This window comes from Muscardinus avellanarius (assembly GCF_963383645.1).
Source record: "Muscardinus avellanarius genome assembly, chromosome: 6".
NCBI lineage: Eukaryota > Metazoa > Chordata > Mammalia > Rodentia > Gliridae > Muscardinus > Muscardinus avellanarius.
The window spans coordinates 1,722,239-1,741,755 of record NC_137791.1 but is presented as its reverse complement, the minus strand read 5'-3'; positions in this window follow the sequence as shown (position 1 = coordinate 1,741,755).

The window sequence follows — 19,517 nt, the reverse complement described above, 5'->3', positions numbered from 1 at the left end:
CCTCGCATGGCACCTTATCTTTTGGATAGGAGCATGTTGTCTTTTTACTGACTTATTGCTTAAAATAATATAGCCTGTTTGCTGGTCAAGGCTGTGATGTATTTTCCTAGTGGTTTGGTTTTAAAGTTTCATTGTCTTTTCCCTGGAAACTGAGCTTAAATCCTTCGCAGCTCTGCCAAACACGAGCGCGGAATGTGCTTCCCCCTGGGGAGGCCTCTTCAGCCTCTGACCACTGTGTCTGGGCAACAGAATGTGTCACCAGGAAGAGGAGAGAGGGAAAACCAGCTCCTTCAGCCATGGGCCGCTCTGCCACGCCCAGTATTCCCCTGCAGTCCAGGTCCCCCACAGGCCTGGTTTTCCCTGCATAGATCTCTACGTCCTTCCCCTACGCCAGAAGAACCTTTGCTCTCCTGCAACTCCACCCTCACCACCACCTGGGCAGGAGGCAAAGCCAGCACGGATAGCCACCTGCATCCCCGTATCACCCTGGGATACTGTCTTTCAGTCTCTGGGTCCCTTCCAAACCAAGGTTCTGCGGCAGGGCTAGGATGCTCGCCATGGCAGGATTTCCATCTCAGCCAGGCTGTCTGGAGACCCTCCATCCCAGCCACCCCATCCTCTGCTGCCCGTCCTGCATCCTTTTCCTGAGCCCAAAGCTTCCATCATCTTCTTTGCTTCAGGGAATGGTGCCCTTCAGAGTCTCAGGCACCACATGAGGAGGGACGGCCACCCGAACTAAACTGTGGGCAGGGTAGCGGGAGCGATGCCAGGCAGCAAGCGCCAGATTTACTCAAGAGGAACTTGACTTGTGCCCATTAATAGCCGCCTGCTTTCTGAACTGGTGCTATGGAAAACATTTCATGAACATTGATTAGAATCTTAGATACTGCAATAGTATGCATTTCTTTACAAAAAAAGCTTTCAAATCTCACAGACATAATATTGAGCAACAGAAGTCAGACACAAAAGAGGATATGCATTGCATGCTTCATCTGTATAGCGTCCAGAAACACTCCATTGTGTTAGAAATACAAGGGACCTGCCTGGGAGGGGCCGGGAAGGGCGTCTGGTGATGCTCTGCCCCATCAGTGCTCCTATCAGCAGGCGTTTCAGTGATGGACATTTATTCAGCAGCTTGTGTACAATTTATGCACTGTTTGGAATGTCCTCCTTTAATTAGTAAAAATAAAACGGCATTACAGTGTGGAGTACGACACCAGCTGTCGCAGACACCAAGATAAACAGCGCAGGTCTCTTCAGGACTCGAGAACTCGAAAGCCCAGTGTGTGGGGGGTCCCTGTGTCTCTCGTCTGATACAGCCCCTCAGTGTCAGGACGTGCTCTGTGACGAGCACCCGACCAAGCTGGGATGGAACTTCCCCGGAAGGGCAACATGTGAGCTGAGATAAAACCAGTGCACAGTACAGAGGTGCTTGGTCAGAGGAGCAGGGCTCTTTGTAAATGCACAGAGGGAGCAGAACCCCAAGGAGAGGTCTCTACACGATGAGGCCAACAGGGCCCCTCCCGGGGGTGTTGAGGAGCTGGACTTTATCTTGAGGGCGAAGGAAAGTCATGCAAGGGGCTGCCGCGACCCAGCGCCAGACCAGAACACAGGCAGCCCCGCAGCAGAGGGTCCTCTGTGTCAAGGGATTGGAAATGGCTCGGTGGAGAGCTGACGGGTGGGGCCAGGCTGAAGGACCCAGGGAGCAGCCCGCTGCCTGGGCAGCGCTGGGCCCTCCTCCTCCTCCTGCATCTTGATCTGCTCCCAGCAACGAGATGGAAGAGAAAAACACCCAGGCTGGTGATCTCCCCGCCCAGGCATGAAGGAGGCTGCCACCTCTGTTTATGTCAGTAATAATAGCCTCATTGATTAGTGAGGTTTTTGGCAACTCGTGAGACCCTGTTTCAAAAGAAAATATAAAAAAATAGGGCTGGGGGGTATAGCTTGGATGGAATGCCCGTGGGTTCCATCCCCACCCACTGCCAAAAAAAATGTGTAATAACCTTATTGAACACACGCCCATGCCAGTGGTTTTTGTGTTTGTTTCTTTCTTTTGTTTTTTTCTCCCCGCCCTAATTTAAGAAAAATCAGAGACTGGGAGACCTGGAATTTTTCTAGTGCCCTGGTCTATGCACTTTCTTTTCTTTCTTTTTTTTCTTTTTCTTTTTCTTTTTTTTTTTTTTTTTTGGTGGTACTGGGGTTCCTGGAAGCCCTTCTACCTTAGGGCTACACTCCCAGACCTATTTTATATTTTTATTTGGAAACAGGGTCTCCTAAGCTAATGCGCGCGGCTGGCTTCCAACCTGCACGATCCTCCTGTCTCTGACCCCCAAGCGCCACCACGCCCGGCTCACTACCCACTTTTTTTTTTTTTTTGGTGGTACTGGGGGTGGAACCCAGAGGCTTTCTACCTCCGGGCTATACTCCCAGACTATTTTTATGCTTTATTTGGAAACAGGGTCTCACTAAGTTGCTGAGAGCCTCACTAAGTAGCTGAGGCTGGCTTCGAACCCGTGTGATTCTCCTGTCTCAGCCTCCCAAGCGAGGGGATTACAAGCGTGCGCCACCACGCCCAGCAACACTACCCACTTTTTAAGTATAAAATATTAGCAGGGTGTGGTGGCGCACGCTTGTAATCCTCTTGCTTGGGAGACAGAGACAGGAGGACTGTGCAGGCTCAAAGCCAGCCATGCTGGCTTAAGAGACCCTGTTTCCAAATAAAAATATAAAATAGGTCTGGGAGTGTATCCTGGAGGTAGAAGGGCTTCCAGGGACCCCAGTACCACCAAAATAAATAATTAAGGAAATAAATAAATATTACATAAAAGAAAAAAGTCTTTGGCCTCAACTATTGCAAGTATGAGATCTACAGATGTTCAACTGAGATGGCACATGTGCCGTGGTTTAATCTTTTTTAATATGTGCATACTTCTCTCAGCGAGCTGTACGTTCCTTGAGAAAAGAGACTTGACATTCTTCTGTATTACCTATGATGTATATATATTGAATCACATTCTTCTCAGAATTGAAATGTTAAAAATGAAAGGGAAGGGAAAAGTAATGGGGACCTATATATATCCAGGCACAAGGGGATTCACAGAGGGCCTGCAAAAGAGTGGTGATACCTGTGCTGGGTATAAAAGCTGACTCTGGAGGCAGAAAATGCTAGACCGCAGGAACCAAAGAGGGGGAGAAGCATCGGTAACTATGGCACACGGAGATGTGCAGAGCAGAGACGCGCAGCTGCTGCGCAGGGAGTGGGAGTAGAAAGAGACTGGAGCCCAGAGACACTCAGAGGTGCTGGACAGGAGCGGGAGGGAGGCACCTGGAAGGGTGTGGACAGGGAAAGGAGGAGGGGGATGTCTGGAAGGGATTCTCCAGCCAGGTGGCCTTGACAGCGGGTCCTGCACACTCCTGCTCTCCTGTGAGCTGAGGCCAGGCACACCGGAGAAGCAGCTCTGACTTCCCATTGGGAGGCTGACAGTGGCTGCTTCCTGCCCCAACTCCTAGCATTCCTCCCACATCTGTGCAAGGCCAGGCTGGAAACCTGGAAACCCTGGGAAAGATCACAGAGTTCCCTTTCTCCTTTCTTGTCCTCTGGAAATTTAGAGCCTGAGAAATTAGTCAGCACTTGAATTTTTCAGGCAAAAAAAAAAATACAACACAGGGAATATTCAGTTGGCGGCTGGGCTGTGGCACAGTGGTAGAGCCCTTGGTGAATTTAACAAATGTATACTCAGTGGGCCAGAGATAAAGGTAGCGGAGGAAAAGCGACTACAGTTTTTCTTTGCAAATATCTTAAATTTACTTCAAATTTTGCTAAATATGATGTGAATATCTCGTATCCAGTAACTCTAGAGGAGGAAGGTGAAATTACTTATTTGGCAGAATGTTTATACTTATTTTATCAATAATTAGATTACTAAATTTTTTAGCTTCAGGCATAGCAGTGATAAAATAGCAGGATAGTGTCTTCATTGAAACAGGAAATCTCTTTGCTTTGACAGATTATAATTATGTGAGAGTTGGTACACTGTTATGAAGTCCTCCTTTAATAAAGATTTTTATTTCAGAGAAATAACTTCCCAGTATTATAGAAAAATCACAATCTGAGAGTTTTTACACAAAATATATTTCTTGAATAAAGCATTTGTTAGAATATGTTTACTTTTATTTTGAATTATTTTTAGTTTTAAAAGAAGCCATTGAGTTTTGTTTCAATAGAGGCTAACATTGTTTTCCTTTGAATCTCTCCATTATTTTCCCCAGACAACATGATTTACAAACTTTTTAATTTGTTAAATCAATGAGAAAAGATACACTCACTCTTTAGCAATCTTTGTAGATATCTAATTTCAATAATGTGCATGCAATTTATTGACAGGAAAGAATGAAGGATTTAATACTAAAAAGAAAATATTAAATTTTATTAAAATTAATATGTCCCTATAGCACTGTGAATTGGATAAATGTAATTTATCTCGATTAGTCAAATATAATTCACAAGTGCTATGGGGACATATTTATCCCCGCATCATTCTCACTTCTCCGGCACGGAGAAATGTCATTAAGACCCTGTGATTACTCTCATTGTACCACTTTTTAAATTTATCCTGGATTTAAGTTTCCTCTGGGGCGAAGAACATAATTCTTCTTCATGATTTTGAAAACCACTGTGCCAAGAAATCTATATAGTGTAACAAAAAAAATGTGACTCACAATTGTATGTGCTATCAACCCAATAGATAACTTTCAGGGAAATTAAAACCATCAGTTTCTGTTATTACAGGTAAAAACTGCCATTTTTCTTCTGGCTGCTAAGTAGTATGTTGCTTTACAGCAGAGTTAGGTCCTCGGACGGCAATGACTCATTCCTACTCTTTCCCACAAGTCGGATCAACAGAGATGGTTCAGTGCTGGGGAGAAGAGCGGCACCTAGAGTTAGGGTCCTTTTCTGAAATTCAGGTACCTTTTGTTTAACCCTTTGTACTTTGCCACTTCACCGACCACCAGGAAACATTGTGCTTTGGGGCCTCTACGTATCCAATAGAGCTGTGGAGACACAGCCAGTGACCAAACGACTAGCCTAAACCGCGTTCTCTTCTAGAGCTGAGAAAAATCGCCAAGAGCCCCAGAGTAAAAGATACGTCTTTTCCTTCTTTACTATCTTTTAGCCCATATAAGAAACCCAGGAAAGAAGTTCTTGCAGTGGAACTGGACAAGGTTGCACGTGCCTGGAATCCCAGCTGCTCCAGAGGCTGAGGCAGGAGGGTCACACTTCCAGGCCAGCCTGGGCAACTTAGCAAGACCCTGCCTCAAAATTTAAGAAAAGGCACCGTGGTCCTAGTCCACGCCAGGCTTGCATCTGTGGTGCAAGGTGGCATCATATATAAGGCTTAAGTGGTCGAGATTAACTTGCCTGGAAGAGGAAAGCTTCAAGGCCATTTTCCAGTCTGAGAGTTTTTTAGTTATTTGGGGAAGGGCTCAGGATTGGCACTCAATTACCTTTTTGGACGAATGGACTCTAGGCAAAGGGAAGCCTAGAATCCATCATGAATCATGAATAGCAAGAGGCCGGAGAGACAGGCGGGGCCAAGTCACCAACGGTCTAACGCAGTAAACGCCATTTGGAAGAAATAGGAGGGTTTCAATGGTGGCGCCTTAGGTTTGGGGGTTCATTTTAGACCTCCAGAGCACCATCCCATGGTTGTTCATGTACATTAAATACTTAGGAAGAGCCAGGTATGGTGGCACACGCTTGTAATCCCAGAACTTGGGAGGGAGGCTGAGACAGGAGGATCATAGGTTCGCGGCCAGCCTCAGCTACTTAGTGAGACTTTCCACAGCTTAGTGAGACCCTGTTTCAAAATAAGAATTAAAAACTAGGGCTGGGGGTGTAGCTCAGAGGAAGAATGCCCCTGGGTTCCATCTCCAGTACTACAAGTAAAATAAATAAATAAACAAAATAAATAAATAGAAAGAGTAGAGGAAGATGCTACTGCTGGCAGTGGTGACAGCGAGGACCCGTGTGCCTGGGAGGTGCCGTGTGTAGACACTGGTCAGGTCTGTCTCAAATGATGAGCAGACTCACACTGTCCACAGGAGCGGTCAGTGCATTCGTGGCCCCATTACTAGCGTGGGATTTTTAATTTTCTTAGGTACTGGTGATCATCCCCCTACCCCACCCAGCTCTCAACTCAATTTTATAGTTTACCTTTCTATAAAACTATTCTGGAAGCCGATCTAAAGTCAGGAATAAAATCTTCTTTTCTGTTCACTCTTAAAGTTATTCTCACTCAGCTCTTCCATTTTTTCTTCGTAAGGGTCCTAATTCAAGATCCTCTCTGTAGGCTTGCTGCTCAGGATGAGCTTATCCTCCTGAAATAATTTCCTTTCTGGATATGGGGCTTCTGCTGGATTATCTCCAGGGGTGTCTTCTGGTATTTTAATGCCTTTGGCTGTAGCCATGAATGAGCTGATTATTTTTAAATAAGGTATTATTGGCGGCACAGGCCCTTCCATGCATTTTTGTTAACACTCCACCTGCAATCGCTGAACTGACTCGCCATGAGAATTGGAGCTGTTTCTGGGAGCCTGCCACCTCTGCTGATGTGCAAAGCTCGTTCCCGGGGGACCTCAGAATTCTAAGCTAAGCGCTCCACAGCAGAGTGGGGAAAACCAACCCAGGAAACAAACAAAACGCCCAGAGACACGACTCCTTCTTTGTTGAGTAGCCACGACTACTGTCTATCTCTGACGAGAAATACTCTGAGTTGCAAGAGTCGTTTGTTCGATACAGACACCAAGACTTTTATGATGATGGTTCCTGGGCTCAGCAGAAAGTATCACCTTCATAAGGAGCCGACAAAGCCCACCTGACATAGCGCCTTTTCCAGGATAAATCTCCTGTAAGCCAAGATTCAGAGCGTCCACTTTCCAATTATAATTTACAGCGCTCTCCTGCTTTGTAGCCAAGGCTGGATCTATCGCATGCCAAAAGACAATCTGCCCTTCTTACTGCCCGCTCTCCCCATCTTTGGCACATAATGATCATGGAAGTTCCAACCAAGTTATGTTCGAGGCTTGATTTAAAAAGCGCAGATTTTCTGTAAGGACTCAATTGATTACTGAATTTGAGTTTTCTATGGACAGCTGGGCTTAATCAGGCCTTTTAGATATAGGTGATATTAGACATCCTCTCTCCCTAGGAGTTCTTGTAGACAGCATTTAATGTCCCCTTTGGGTACCAATCCCATCACTAAGAGACATTGCAGTCTTCTCTGTAAAAGCAGTTTTTTTTTTTTTTTACAGATTTGACTCTAAGATGTAAGCCACACCATGAATTCTTCCTAGTATCTAAACCGCTTCTAAGAAAGGATTTAATACACTGAAAAAAATTTATGGAGAGAAATGAAGAATCACATTTTTTAGAACTGTTTATATATTGAAGATATTCATGTATCTGTGGGGAAACTCGGCTGGGACAGTGCGCAGGAATTCAAACACTAAGATGGTCAGACTGGGTGTCCATTAAAATATGATTGGCTGGACAAAGAATCTCTGCCCTAGCCTTTATTCCTGGAATTACAATAATTACAATGCCATATCAAAAACATAACAAATGAGTTACATATTTCTATGTTGCTGTGTGAACATCCTATAATTTTAATTTTAACCAAAACTTGCGTTATCATTATAAGGAGACCCGTGAGGATGCAAAGTATTTTACACATCTCGGGGGAGGGCCAGGGTTTAGACCCAGGGCATTCTATCTCCAAGCTACACTCCCAGCAGCCCTATTTTCTTTTATTTTTTATTTTGGAATGTGGTCACACTGATTTGTGGAGAAGCTCACTAAGTGGCTGAGGCTGGCTGTGAACCTGTGATCTCCTGTCTCAGCCTCCCAAGTACTGGTATTACAAACGTGCGCCGCCACGCCGGGCTTCTAATGGACATTTTTAATATGTCCTAAGAATTCAGCCAGGGTTGACTTCGTAAGACCAGCACCCGTTGTAGCTGGGCTCATTGACTGGGTACACTGCACTCCCCCTTCCTGGCAGGTGATTTATATGACCCATCTCTGCTATTTTCCTATTTATAAGTGATCGGAGCGCTTTTTCTCCCTCAAGGAAGGACAAATATAACTTTGAGGAACATAGTCTTAAAATAGTGTTTGGAAGAAGGTCAGCAGGGGTCACAGGGATTAGCATGAAGTAGAGTTGATGTTAACCTTTCCAAAAATAAAGGCGGTCTCATTGGCGCTCCGTGGGCTCACACAGAGGGATCAAGCGGTGATGCTAGCTCGTTACCCACTCTCTCTCAGATCTTCAGGCACGATGCTCTCTAAGCCCGGGGTGCCAAGCCTGCAGTTCACACTCCAGATTTTTGGCTAAAAACAAAACAACAACTTTGAGCACAGCCGGGCTGCGTGTCTGCAATCCCAGTACTTGGGAGGCTGAGGCAGGAGGGTGGCAGACTCAAGGACAGTCCCAGCCATGTAGGGAGACTCACAACAACTTAGTGAGACAAGGATTTAAAATAAAAAAATAAAAAGGGCAGGGGAGGGTGGAGTGTAGCTCAGAGGTAGAATGCCCCTGGATTCAATCCCTACTACCCAAAACAAAACAGAACAAAAACAAAAATAGAACAAAACAACCTTGAGCACTCCTCAAGTCGACTTCTTTGCTAGGGAGAAAGCAGAGCCCTGATTCCTCTTGTTACTCATTTCATATTAAAAAAAAAAAAAATGTTTTAGCAGTTCCATGATAGAGAATTTGGGCCTAGGAAACCTGACTGATAATGTGCTTAGTCACACAGGAGAATTATCACAGCCCCTTGAGAACCTAACTTATTCTTGGAGGTTTTTGCTTTGGGAGAGCCTTTAATTTTTTTTAATCTGTAAATTTTAATAATTATCGAGAATTTTGCCGGGCCGAGGATTTTACTGTAAGCTAAGGAGGTCGGCAGCCACAGGTCAGATGCCAGCCACAAGGATAGACCGCCAGGGCTCAGAGCAACAGCAGCCACCAGGGTGCTAGTTCTGAGTCTAGTTCCCAGAGCTGATCTCTGCATGTCCAAGGAACTGCCTTTGAGAGGAGGAGCAGGGCTTAGTTAACAAGGAAGCCCACTGGCTTTGGCCCTTTGTCACTAAACACATTTGGACACTAAACACATTTTCTCTTTACTCTGTCTTCATGCTGGTTTCATACAAACATACGTAAGAAGATGTGCGGGCGGAGAGGCTGCGTTGCCTCTGCCCTGTAAGATGCACAGGACGTGAGGCCTCCTCGGAGGCCTGCTGCAGATCCTGAGGTCCTGCCTGTGTCCCGCCACGCCTCACACTCTACAGGGAGCCCGAGCTCCGTCCCTCAGCCCCGGCGCCAGTCTCTCCTTCACTGGAGCCTTTGCAGACAGTGCTGCTGGGAGACAAGGCGGGGTGAGAGCTGGGGTCAATTTGCGTGGCTTAGGAGATGAGCCTTCAGTAGCTGGGAAAGCAGAAGTCAGACACCATGGGGGAGCTTGCTCATCGCAGGTCCCTGCTCCCTTCCCACCTCAGAAGCACCTTCCCTTTACTTTATTTCTGCTAAATGGAGACTTGTTGCAATTTTTGAAAAATGCAAATCCCTCGGAGCACTACATGCTAAGGACTACATGCTAAGGAGCCACATGCATCCGTGAGAACTTGAGTGTGAAGGGTTCCCTTTAACAGCAGGCTCCACTAGCTCACTGACCGGCAGGGGGTGGGTAGACCTGAGACCTGAGAGGTGCGCAACACTGGCAGAGATAAAACAACCCGATGTCACTGAGCCCAGAGGTGCTGAGGAAGGGGGGCACTGCAAGGTAGAAAAAGCAGGAGAGGAAGAGTGGGGAGACCCCAATGGGAGGTGTCTGTCACCCCTTCCAGGTCCTGTGTTAATAGTATCTAGAGGGTTTTAGTTTGGGGTTGGCCCTGTGCCCCAGCAGGGGAAGAACAGACAGTTTCCTCCTCCTCCTCCTCCTCCTCCTCCTCCTCCTCCTCCTCCTCCTCCTCCTCCTCCTCCTCTTCCTCCTCCTTCTCCTCCTCCTTGTCTTCTCCCTTCTTCTCCTCCTCTTCCTCCTTCTCCTCCTCTTCTTCCTCCTTCTCCTCCTCCTCTTCATCTTCTCTTCCTCTTCCTCCTCCTTCTCCTCCTTTTCTCCTTTCTTCCTCTCCTCCTCCTCCTCCTCCTCCCTTCTGGATCTCTTCCTTCTCCAACTAGCATGGGATGTCTGCTGCTGCTACTACGAGCATACTGACTTCTCACTGTTGCCAGCTTATAGCCCTGGAGTGACAGGTCAGCGGTGACATTTGTGAAGGCCTCCTTGGCCTGTAGAACTGGAAGGACTTACAGTCCTGTGGGGACGGCACCCGAGATCGAGCAGTTACATCACCTAGAGGTGTGGCTGAGCGGGCACCTAGATTAGACCCGGTGGATCCTGGGAGGACCCCGACTCCAGCCTTCCCTTCTAGGTCTAGAGTTCAGATTCATGAACTAATGGTCGCTCTGGTTTACAGAGTGTCTGCTGTGCACAGGTGTTCACACAGGACCCTCGGAGCAGCCTATGAGGTCCCATATCTGCTCGTGACCCAGGCTGAGAGCGGCCCCTATGGGCTCAGTGACCTTGTCAAGGTCACAGAGCCTGAGAGTGGCAGAGGTGGGCTTTGGCTCTAGGTCTCCGGCCTAGCATATGTTCCTCGACAGTGTCCTAGACTGTCACCGACACAGTTGAAGCGAGCTCTCCTGGAAATGTGACCCTCATTTATCATTCACTGCTACGATAAAGTAAATTTTGAGTTCCATACTTCTGACTCATGAGGAGATTTTCAAAACACATGTTTTGAGTTTGGAAACTGCCCGGGGGCTCCTTCGCTCATAACAAGTGTAAGTTTTGGGGACCCTGCCCCTGTACACTCTGTAAACGGCACTAGAATATCAACTGCCATGAGTTAGGGATCTGTGTTTGGGGGTTCAGTGTTCTCCTATATCACATTTCCTGCTTTGTTAGCTTATATGGCTGGCAAAGTTAATGATGCAGGGTCACTCTTAAAAGGCCAGGCCAAGTCCATTTATAAGAGAACTTCTATTCTGAAGGAGGAAAAAAAGCGCACTGTTTGGAACAGTCTATGTATTCCCAGGATCTTGGTCCCTGGAGGAAAGTGGAGAGTGTAACCTATAAGTGCTGGTGCAAGAATTAACTGTTCCACAGGGTCTTCTTAGATGCGTTGCAGAGGCCCTGGGGAAGAGAGAGGGGGGGAGGGGGGAGAAGATGGAGGAAGAAGAAAAGGAGGAGGAGGAGGGAGGGGAGGGGTGAGGGGCGTCAGCAGGAGCCTTCCACAGGGTCAAACAGCTCTAAAGAAAGAATAGAGCTTTCTTGGGGAAGACATTTGGAGGCCATCTTCTGCTACCAGGTTTTTAAAAATAACTCATTTTATTTGGGCTTGCTGTGAAAGTCCTACTTCACTTAGGCCTTAGTGGCTACCTCTAGTTAAAATAACCTGCTTAAACAGATCTCTTGAGTACTGAATACTGATTTTTTTTTTTTTGTTTCCTGAAAAAAGTAATGGACTTTGCCAGGTGTGGTGACGTGCGCCTGTAAGCCTAGTATTTGGGAGGACCGTAGGTTTGCAGCCAGCCTCAGGAACTTTGTGAGACCCTTCACAACTTCATGAGACGAATGAGTCAAAATAAAAAATAAAAAAAGCTGGGGGTATAGGTCAGAGGCAGAATGCCCCTGGTTTCAATCTCCAGTACCACAAAAAAGGAAGGAAAAAGAGAAAGAAAGAAAAGGAGGAAGAGGAAGAGGAAGAGGAGGAGGAGAAGAACAAGATAGAAGGAGAAAGAAGGAAAGAAAGAACCAAAAAAGATGGTCTTTAGATGCATCTTAGGTCAACACTTACTTTGTTAGTACTGGCAGCTACCAATAAACATCTAGGCAGTGATACACCTTTTACAAAAGAAGGAAGTCAGAAGGACAGAGCAGGTTTCAGCCCCTCTTCTAGAACCCGCTCTCTTTTGGATATCTTCTCCTCTGGGTTTAACCTCAGGCCACCCTGGACAGTAGAACTCGAGCAGAGTCCGGGGAGCAGCTCTCAGCTCGGAGAGGCAGTGTGCCTTATGGTCCAGATCACGTGCTCCCAAGCTCAAGTCCGCCAGCACCGCGGAATGTGGGATGTGCCAGTCGTTGGAGACGGGTCTTTAAAGAGCCAATGAAGGTAAGACGGGTGGACCCTGTTGTCACTCAGTCGTGGCCACTCTACAAGAAGAGGGGGTGGGGACAAGGCGCAGAGGGAGGTCACCTGAGGACACAGGAGGAGGTGGCCATCTGCAGACCAGGAAGAGAGGCCTCAGAGGAAACCGACCCTGCTGATATCTAGTTCACAAAATGGCAAGAACGCATGCTTCTAGAACCGGTTGTGGTGGCACACACTTGTAATCCCAGCATTTGGGAGGCTGAGACAGGAGGATCGCGGTTCATGGCCAGCCTCAGCTGCTTAGTGAGGCCCTTTGCAACTCAGTAAGACTCTGTTTCAAAATAAAGAATAAAAAATAGGATTAGGGATGTAGCTGGAGGTAGAATGCACCTGGGATTCACCCCCAGAACTGCAAAGAAAAAAGAAAGAAAGGCAGGCAGGCAGGCAGGCAGGCAGGCAGGCAGGCAAGCGAACTTCTATTGGCTAATGGCGTCGGTTTTCTGGTAGCCCCAGGAAGCAGCACAGCCCATGAGAGCCAACCCTGGGGACTGCAGTCCTCCCAGGGATCCTTGCAGTAGCCCTTCAGCAAACTCCATCAAGTTTCCCTGCACAGCGGGTATGAGCTCAATGGCCAGGATAAAAAGATGAACCCCAACGGCAAGTGCATTAAATAAGGCCCTGAGGGGTCAGCGTGGTCACAGCGAGGTCCTTGTGATCGCAGCATTCCGGAGGCGCAAACTGGTGGATCACTGTTCACAGACAGCCTCAGCTACTTAATGAGGCCCTTCACAGCTCAGCGAGACCCTGGGCGTGGTGGCACACACTTGTAATCTCAGCATTCCAGAGGTTGAGACCAGAGGATTGCGGTTCTCGGGCAGTCTCAGCTACTTAGTGAGGCCTTGCGCAACTTAGTGAGACCCTGTTTCAAAAATAAAGAATAAAAAATAGGGCTAGGGGTGCAGCTTGGAGGTACAATGCCCCTGGGGTCTATCTCCAGTACCACAAAAATAAATAAATAAATAAATGTAAGGACCCCGAAACCCCCTCCGGGAATTCAGTTTAGAGAAGAGACAGGCACACAAAGAGTTAACTTCAATGGGCTGCAGCTTCTGAGAAGACTGTGGCCTGCAGTCTGGGCTGCAGGGATAGGACCTCAGGGGTGGAGGAGGCTGGCGGATTGGAAGGCATGCTGATCTGGGTCTTGAGGGGAATCAACAGCCAGCGGGGTCAGGGGACAGGGCAGGGGAAGGGGCTGGTTTTGATGTCCAGGGACAGGTGAGAACTCCAGGGTTCCAGAGGTGTGATGCTGGAAGAAACCCTGGGGATTAGGGCCAGGCCACAGAGGGTGGGCATGCCACATCTGGATTTTCACCGGAAAGCCCGGGGCGGCCACCTGAGAGTTTTGCAGAGGACAGTCATGATCAGACTTGTCTGAGAGCTTGTTTGGTCTCTCCCAGGACGTTAGGCATGTTGCAGAAAACAAACAGGTGTCAGGAGGACCACCAGCACCATCCTGAGGGCGCTCAGGACCTTGGGAATACTTCCGGGGTGCAGTGGGAGGGGTCTGGGACCTTTTTAGCACTTTCCCCTGACTACCAAGAGAAAGGGGCTTCCGACGGGAAGACGTTAGCTGTACTGACTTACTCTTGAAATCCCTGTATCCGATGTCAAAAAAAGTACCATCGCTGCTTTAAACAGGTAGGCTTGCAGCCCATTTAATACAACACTCTGTTCTAGTCCTTTTTAAGAGTAAAATTCAAGGGCGCAACGTTCCTACCCGTCTTTGGCTGACATCAAGGAAGAATGGTCTCTCCAAGACGTTGCAGTATGGTTGGACGCGGTTAAAAAGGAGCAAATCTTATTAAATATCGCCATGGCTTGTCTGGTATTTTTGTGGTTCTTCCAACTTGGCCTCACTGGGAAGCTGCCTCTTTGAGGGATAGAAAGTTGGACAGTACATCCGTGATCTGCGTTTTCTCCCTATCTGAGTATCACAAATAATCAGCTCAGTCTCTGTCTCTGTAGCCCTCAGTCCTCATTTCTGAAGGGCTGCGTGCCTGTGTAGCCCAGCGGTATTGCAGGTATGAGGCCCAAACTGCTCAGTAAATAAATAACCTGAAAATACAAGGAGAGATACATAGTTTTCTCCTAAGCACCAGAGGATCCTGACAATTCCTGTTGACTCAAACTCTGTAACTCTCCTCCCAGCAAAACAAGCCCACTTCAATGTTAATACACAGTTTTTTAGACTGGCTTGGGGGCGCACGCTTGTCATCCCAGTACTTGGGAGGCTGAGACAGGAGGATCGCAGGTTCACAGCCAGCCTCAGCTACTTAGTGAGGCCCTCTGCAACTTAGTGAGACCCTGTTTCCAAATAAAGAATAAGAAATAGGACTGGGGAAGTGGCTTGGAGGTAGAATGGCCCTGGGTTCCATCCCCAGTAACACACACACACACACACACACACACACACACACACACACACACACACACACAATTTTAAATATAAGTTTTTAAAATATAAGTTTGAAAAAGACTTTAGCTTTGCCCTGAAAACTATTTCTTGGGAACCATCAGCCTGGGTTAGATGCTCTGGGGGCTCATGAAGTGAACTTCCCCCACCGGCTCGGGCACAATTAAAACATCAGCTCTGGGAGCCATTGAAGTTCCTAGGTTCCCCGCGGCCCCACAGTGGGCTGCGCCCACCGGGCAGCAAGCCGCGGCTGCAGCCTGGAGAGCTGGGTGGGTTTCAGCCTGGAGAGCGAGAGCTGGGTGGGTTTCCCTCCCCTCCCTGGGCGGGGGCTGGGGTCCGCCTGCAGGGGCTGGGCGGCGGCGCTGCCCCCTCCCCAGCCCCTCCCCTGCGCGCCGCTCCCCGGGCGCCGCGATGCTGTCGGGGCCGCGGTCCCCCGCCCCCCGCGCCCTCCCCGCGGCCGCCTCCTCCGCCTCCGCGGGCGCTCGGGCGGCGGGCGCAGAGGCCGGCCGCCGCGATGTCCGCCAGGGCCGGGCGGGGCCGGGAGCCGGCGAGGGTGACCTTCCCGGGGCCCGAGGAGCCGCCGGCCGAGGCGCAGGCCGAGCCGCAGCACCGCCGGGGCTGGAGGGGCGTCAACGGGGCGCTGGAGCCCGAGCCGTGAGTACCGCGACGGCGCCCGACGGCCGGGGCGGGGGCTGCGGACCGGCCACTCGCAGTGGTCCACGGAGCCGAGCCCCCGAAGGGTGCGGGCGGGGCGCTCCGGCTGCCTTCCCGGCCGCGAGGCTGGGGCTGGGTTGCCTTTTCTTTCCTTTTTAACCAAGGAGCGGTTGATGCTCCGCTATTTCGTTTCGTTTTGTTTTGTTTTGTTTTGTTTTTTACTTTCCAGTTTTGGAGATAGGCTCTAGTCCGTGCGAGATGGAAACAGATTAAAAAGAAAAAAAGAAGCATCCAGAGTAGCATCTCTGGTTGCGCATCTCTGATGTACCGAAGGCTGCTTCCCTCTCCCTCTCCCTCTCCCTCTCCCTCTCCCTCTCCCTCTCCCTCTCTCTCTCTTTCTCTTTCTCTCTCTCCCTCTCTCCCTCTCTCCTCTCTCCAAAAGAGGGGCAGAGGCTGGGGTCGAGGCGGCGGCGCTCCCTGGCGAGCCGGGGTTGGAGGTTCTCCCGGCCCCGACCAAGGCTCTGCGGCGCCGCCTGCTGCCTAAAAGCTGTGCGGGCCGGGTGCGGGACCTCTGGGGCGACCCTGCAGCAGGCCCCAGTGGGTGACTAGTCCGGCTGGGCTTGCCTGTAGGACGCACAAAAAGAAATTTATGGCCAGGAGCAGATCATCTGGGAAAGGGTCCTGGTTGAAAGCGAGCCGTGCATCCAGAGGCGCCCAGCTCGTGCTGGAGATGAGCGTCGAGTGGAATGGGCCTGGGAAGTTCAAGGAGGCTTCGCGAACTCCCCCACTCACTTCTGCGCCTCCCCAGGCTTTAAAACACCGGCGCTATTTTTCTTTCAGCCACATTGGCTTTAAGACACTTGCTCGGTGTCGGTGTCTTGATCCGTCTTTCTCTCGCTGTCAATCCAGGCTAAATGGGATAGCGGGGGAATACTCTTAGAGTCCAGAGCAGGGTCTGCGGGATTGCTGTCCTCACCTTTGAAGTTCCAGGCTAAGGGCGCCAAGCCTGAAGAAATCCACTCGGGAGGCTTGCGGTCTTGCTAATAGGACACCCTTCCTGTCTGTTTAGTGCTTGACCCCATAGGCAGGGAAGCCAAGGAGCCCAGGCGTTAGATGAGCTGTACATTAGTAGTGGTGTCTTGTGGAGTGGGGCGGGGAGCACTTCCCCGTGCGTGCTCCGAGCAGGTGGCTTGATCTGGGAAGAGACAGTGGTACCTGCAGCAGAGACCTCTTTGTCCTTCCTGCCCTGTTGGGTGGAGCAGGTCCCTGCTGAGAAGGTGTCTGGGCATCACGGTTTAGGAGCGAGCAGGAAGGCCCTGTGTGCTCTCAGAGGAGGGCATCAGTCTAGCAAAGCCCGGGGTCCTTTTCAGTAAGCACAACAGCGCAGCTGGAGTTCAAACCCAGAAGATCCTGAGGATAGAATCACGCTTAAAAAGGGAAAAAATCTTTAGGGTAATCCTGAGGCCCAATTCACCGCTCATCGTTCCAGGATTCTGCTTGGGAGTTTGAAGCAGGCTGACTTAGGAGGAGAGTACCATGGGCTATCTCATACATCATCTGCTATATAAGTAACAGGATAGTTTATCTTTGATATCACTCTTGATTCAAGCATCCATCGAAACCAGGACGGCTGTTACTGCGATTGCTTGTACACCTGGTGCCAACTTGTGTGTTAGAAATGACTTCCGTCAGGAAGTTTTTCCGTTATTAGTTATATCTGAGGAACCCAACAAAGGCATGTGAAAGCTATTCTCGTGTTTCAGCTCAAAGCCATTTCTTGAGCGTGGGCTGTGCAGAGCACTGGCTGGGTTCAGCAACCCACCAGACACGTGTGACAACTCTCCTGCCCCGGACAAGTTCAGAGTCTGAAAGAGGCCGAGTGCTACGAGACACTGTGCTAGGAATGAGAACAAAATGGGTGCTCTTCAAAGCCACATCGATAGCGCTGTACAGTCAGGTGCAACACACTGCCCTTAGTTTGCAGAGAAATTAAAGAAAACTTTAGGGGCCTTGAAGAAGCTATGGGTTAAGAGGCAGAGACAAGGAAGGTAATTAACTCAAGACTCCTCCCCCCCAAAAAATGCCAGGCGCATCTCAGGAATATTAGCTGTGTTGGGTTGGAACTAGAGTATGAGATCTGGTTGGACATTTGTATTGGGGGCATTAATGTGGAGGGTCTGTTAGCCGGGACGTGGCAATAGGGAGTCACTGGTTGTCTTAAAACAACAGCAATTGAATCAAAGCCACGCTGGGAGCAGGATGGATTGAAGTGGCCATTGAAGGAATGTAAAGAAACAAATCAGAAGGCTGTGGCATTGTCCCGGCGAAGATTCGGATCTGTTCCGGCTCCAGCATGGTGTTGGTGGGGAGACCGGGGAGAACGTGGGGAGGGAGGGGATGCGCAGACACAGTCTGTGGGGTTTCAACTAAGGTTTTACTGAAAAGTATCTGGATTGGAGCTGACTTGGTGCTTTTGACCTGGATAAGTAAGATTGTCGATGTCACTGTTGGAAAGAAAATGGACGTGAGAAGGATGGACTGTTGCGTGGTGAATAGAAGCGTCAAGCAAGGAGATGGAAGCGCAGGTAGAGAGCTTTGGAGAACCTGGGGTCGAGCTGGGGGCTGAGACTGTGCTCTCGTGAGATCCCCCAAGAGGGAGGGCGGAGAGAGACGCAGAGCGGAGCTGGTGCTGTTTGCTGGTTATTGTTTGCTTTTGTCTCAAGAAAAGCGTTTGTTCAGGGGGAGAAAGATAGGAAGCCGATGCGGCGAGGAGGAGCAGGAGAGGTGCCACAGGTGCAGGGCACTGGGGGCGTCGGGGAGGGACGAGGTGATGCCGGTGGCAAAGCCCTTGAAAGCAGGGGAGAAACTTCCGAGCCTACTTTTAGCCAAGAGTGAATTGGCATGTGTATGTGTACATGAAGTCACTGGTTTCTCGGTAACGCTATCTTTAACAGAGGAGGCTTTCTAGAAAAGAGAATTCCGTTTATTTTTTTCTGCACAGAAAGGACTGCCCAAAATTAGTCAGAAGAACAGTAATTTGTGTTCGTGGAGAGCTTCCTGCTGCCCTGTCTACTCATTAACGGGAGTCAGACCTCCTTAAAGCAGGACCTGTCACAATCAGCGTTCGACCGAGGAGGAAATGGGCCCACAAAGAGAAGTCATGTTTAAAGCTTGTTTGGTGCATCAGGAATAGGGGGTGATGCTCAGCTCTGCGGGAAAGGGGGCCTAGGGAGGGCGTGCAGGGCCACATCACCCTGGCCATCTTGTCTGCATCCGTCCTGGCAGCTCTGGACTTGGTCAAATGCCCCAGTGTGGCTTGGTCTGGCTGTGGGTTTAAAGAGTTGTGTGTGTTGACTTGGTTATCAGATTGGAAGCAGCACCTCGTTCTTGGAGTAGAAATAGAGACCTCCAGGGCCCGATGGCTGGGTGGAGGGGTCTACACTTCCAGACTAAGGTCCCACTGGTGTTATTAAGGAAAAGGCTGATCTCTGCACAGTTACAGTTTAATTTTCAAGAACGGGACAGTATGGCATTAGACTTAATAACTTGAAGTTTTTCATTATATTATCAGTTTTGTATCTTGAAGTAGTAATTGTACTAAGTACAATATACAGGTTCATATCTGCTGATTTGTTTTAAATTTTTTATATAAATCAAAGTAATAGATGAATATATCTTTAGAAGTTGGAAAGTGCTTAAGGGTTGATGGGAGCAGCAAGTTGTCCCCAAGAAGTCCCATTCCTCCCTTTTCCCGGCCCACTTCACTGCACTGCTGCCTCCTAGACTGCCGTCTGGCTATTCACACGTGCGCGCTTCCTAAAGGAGGCTGGCTCAGCCCAGCAGCTGGTCCGTGTCCTGCGCGTCTGTCTGAATGAGGGGCCCGGAGCGCAGCAAGCGTGTCTCTTGCTCGCAGTCTTTCCCCGTGGGTTTCGTTGCCTACTGTAAATGGAGGGCGTGGGTTTATGGGCACTGTAGGATTAATGGTTAAGAACAACTTCAGCAAAGTGACAGAGACAGGCTTGCCCTCCCAGCACCATAAAGAAAAAAAACCCCCTGGGTTCAGTTCCCAGCGACACACGCGCGCGCACACACACACATGCACATGCACGCACACACATTGAGGAATAAATGAATTTTAGAAGGTGGGTTTAATTACTAGAGTTATGAACTTTAAGGTTACTG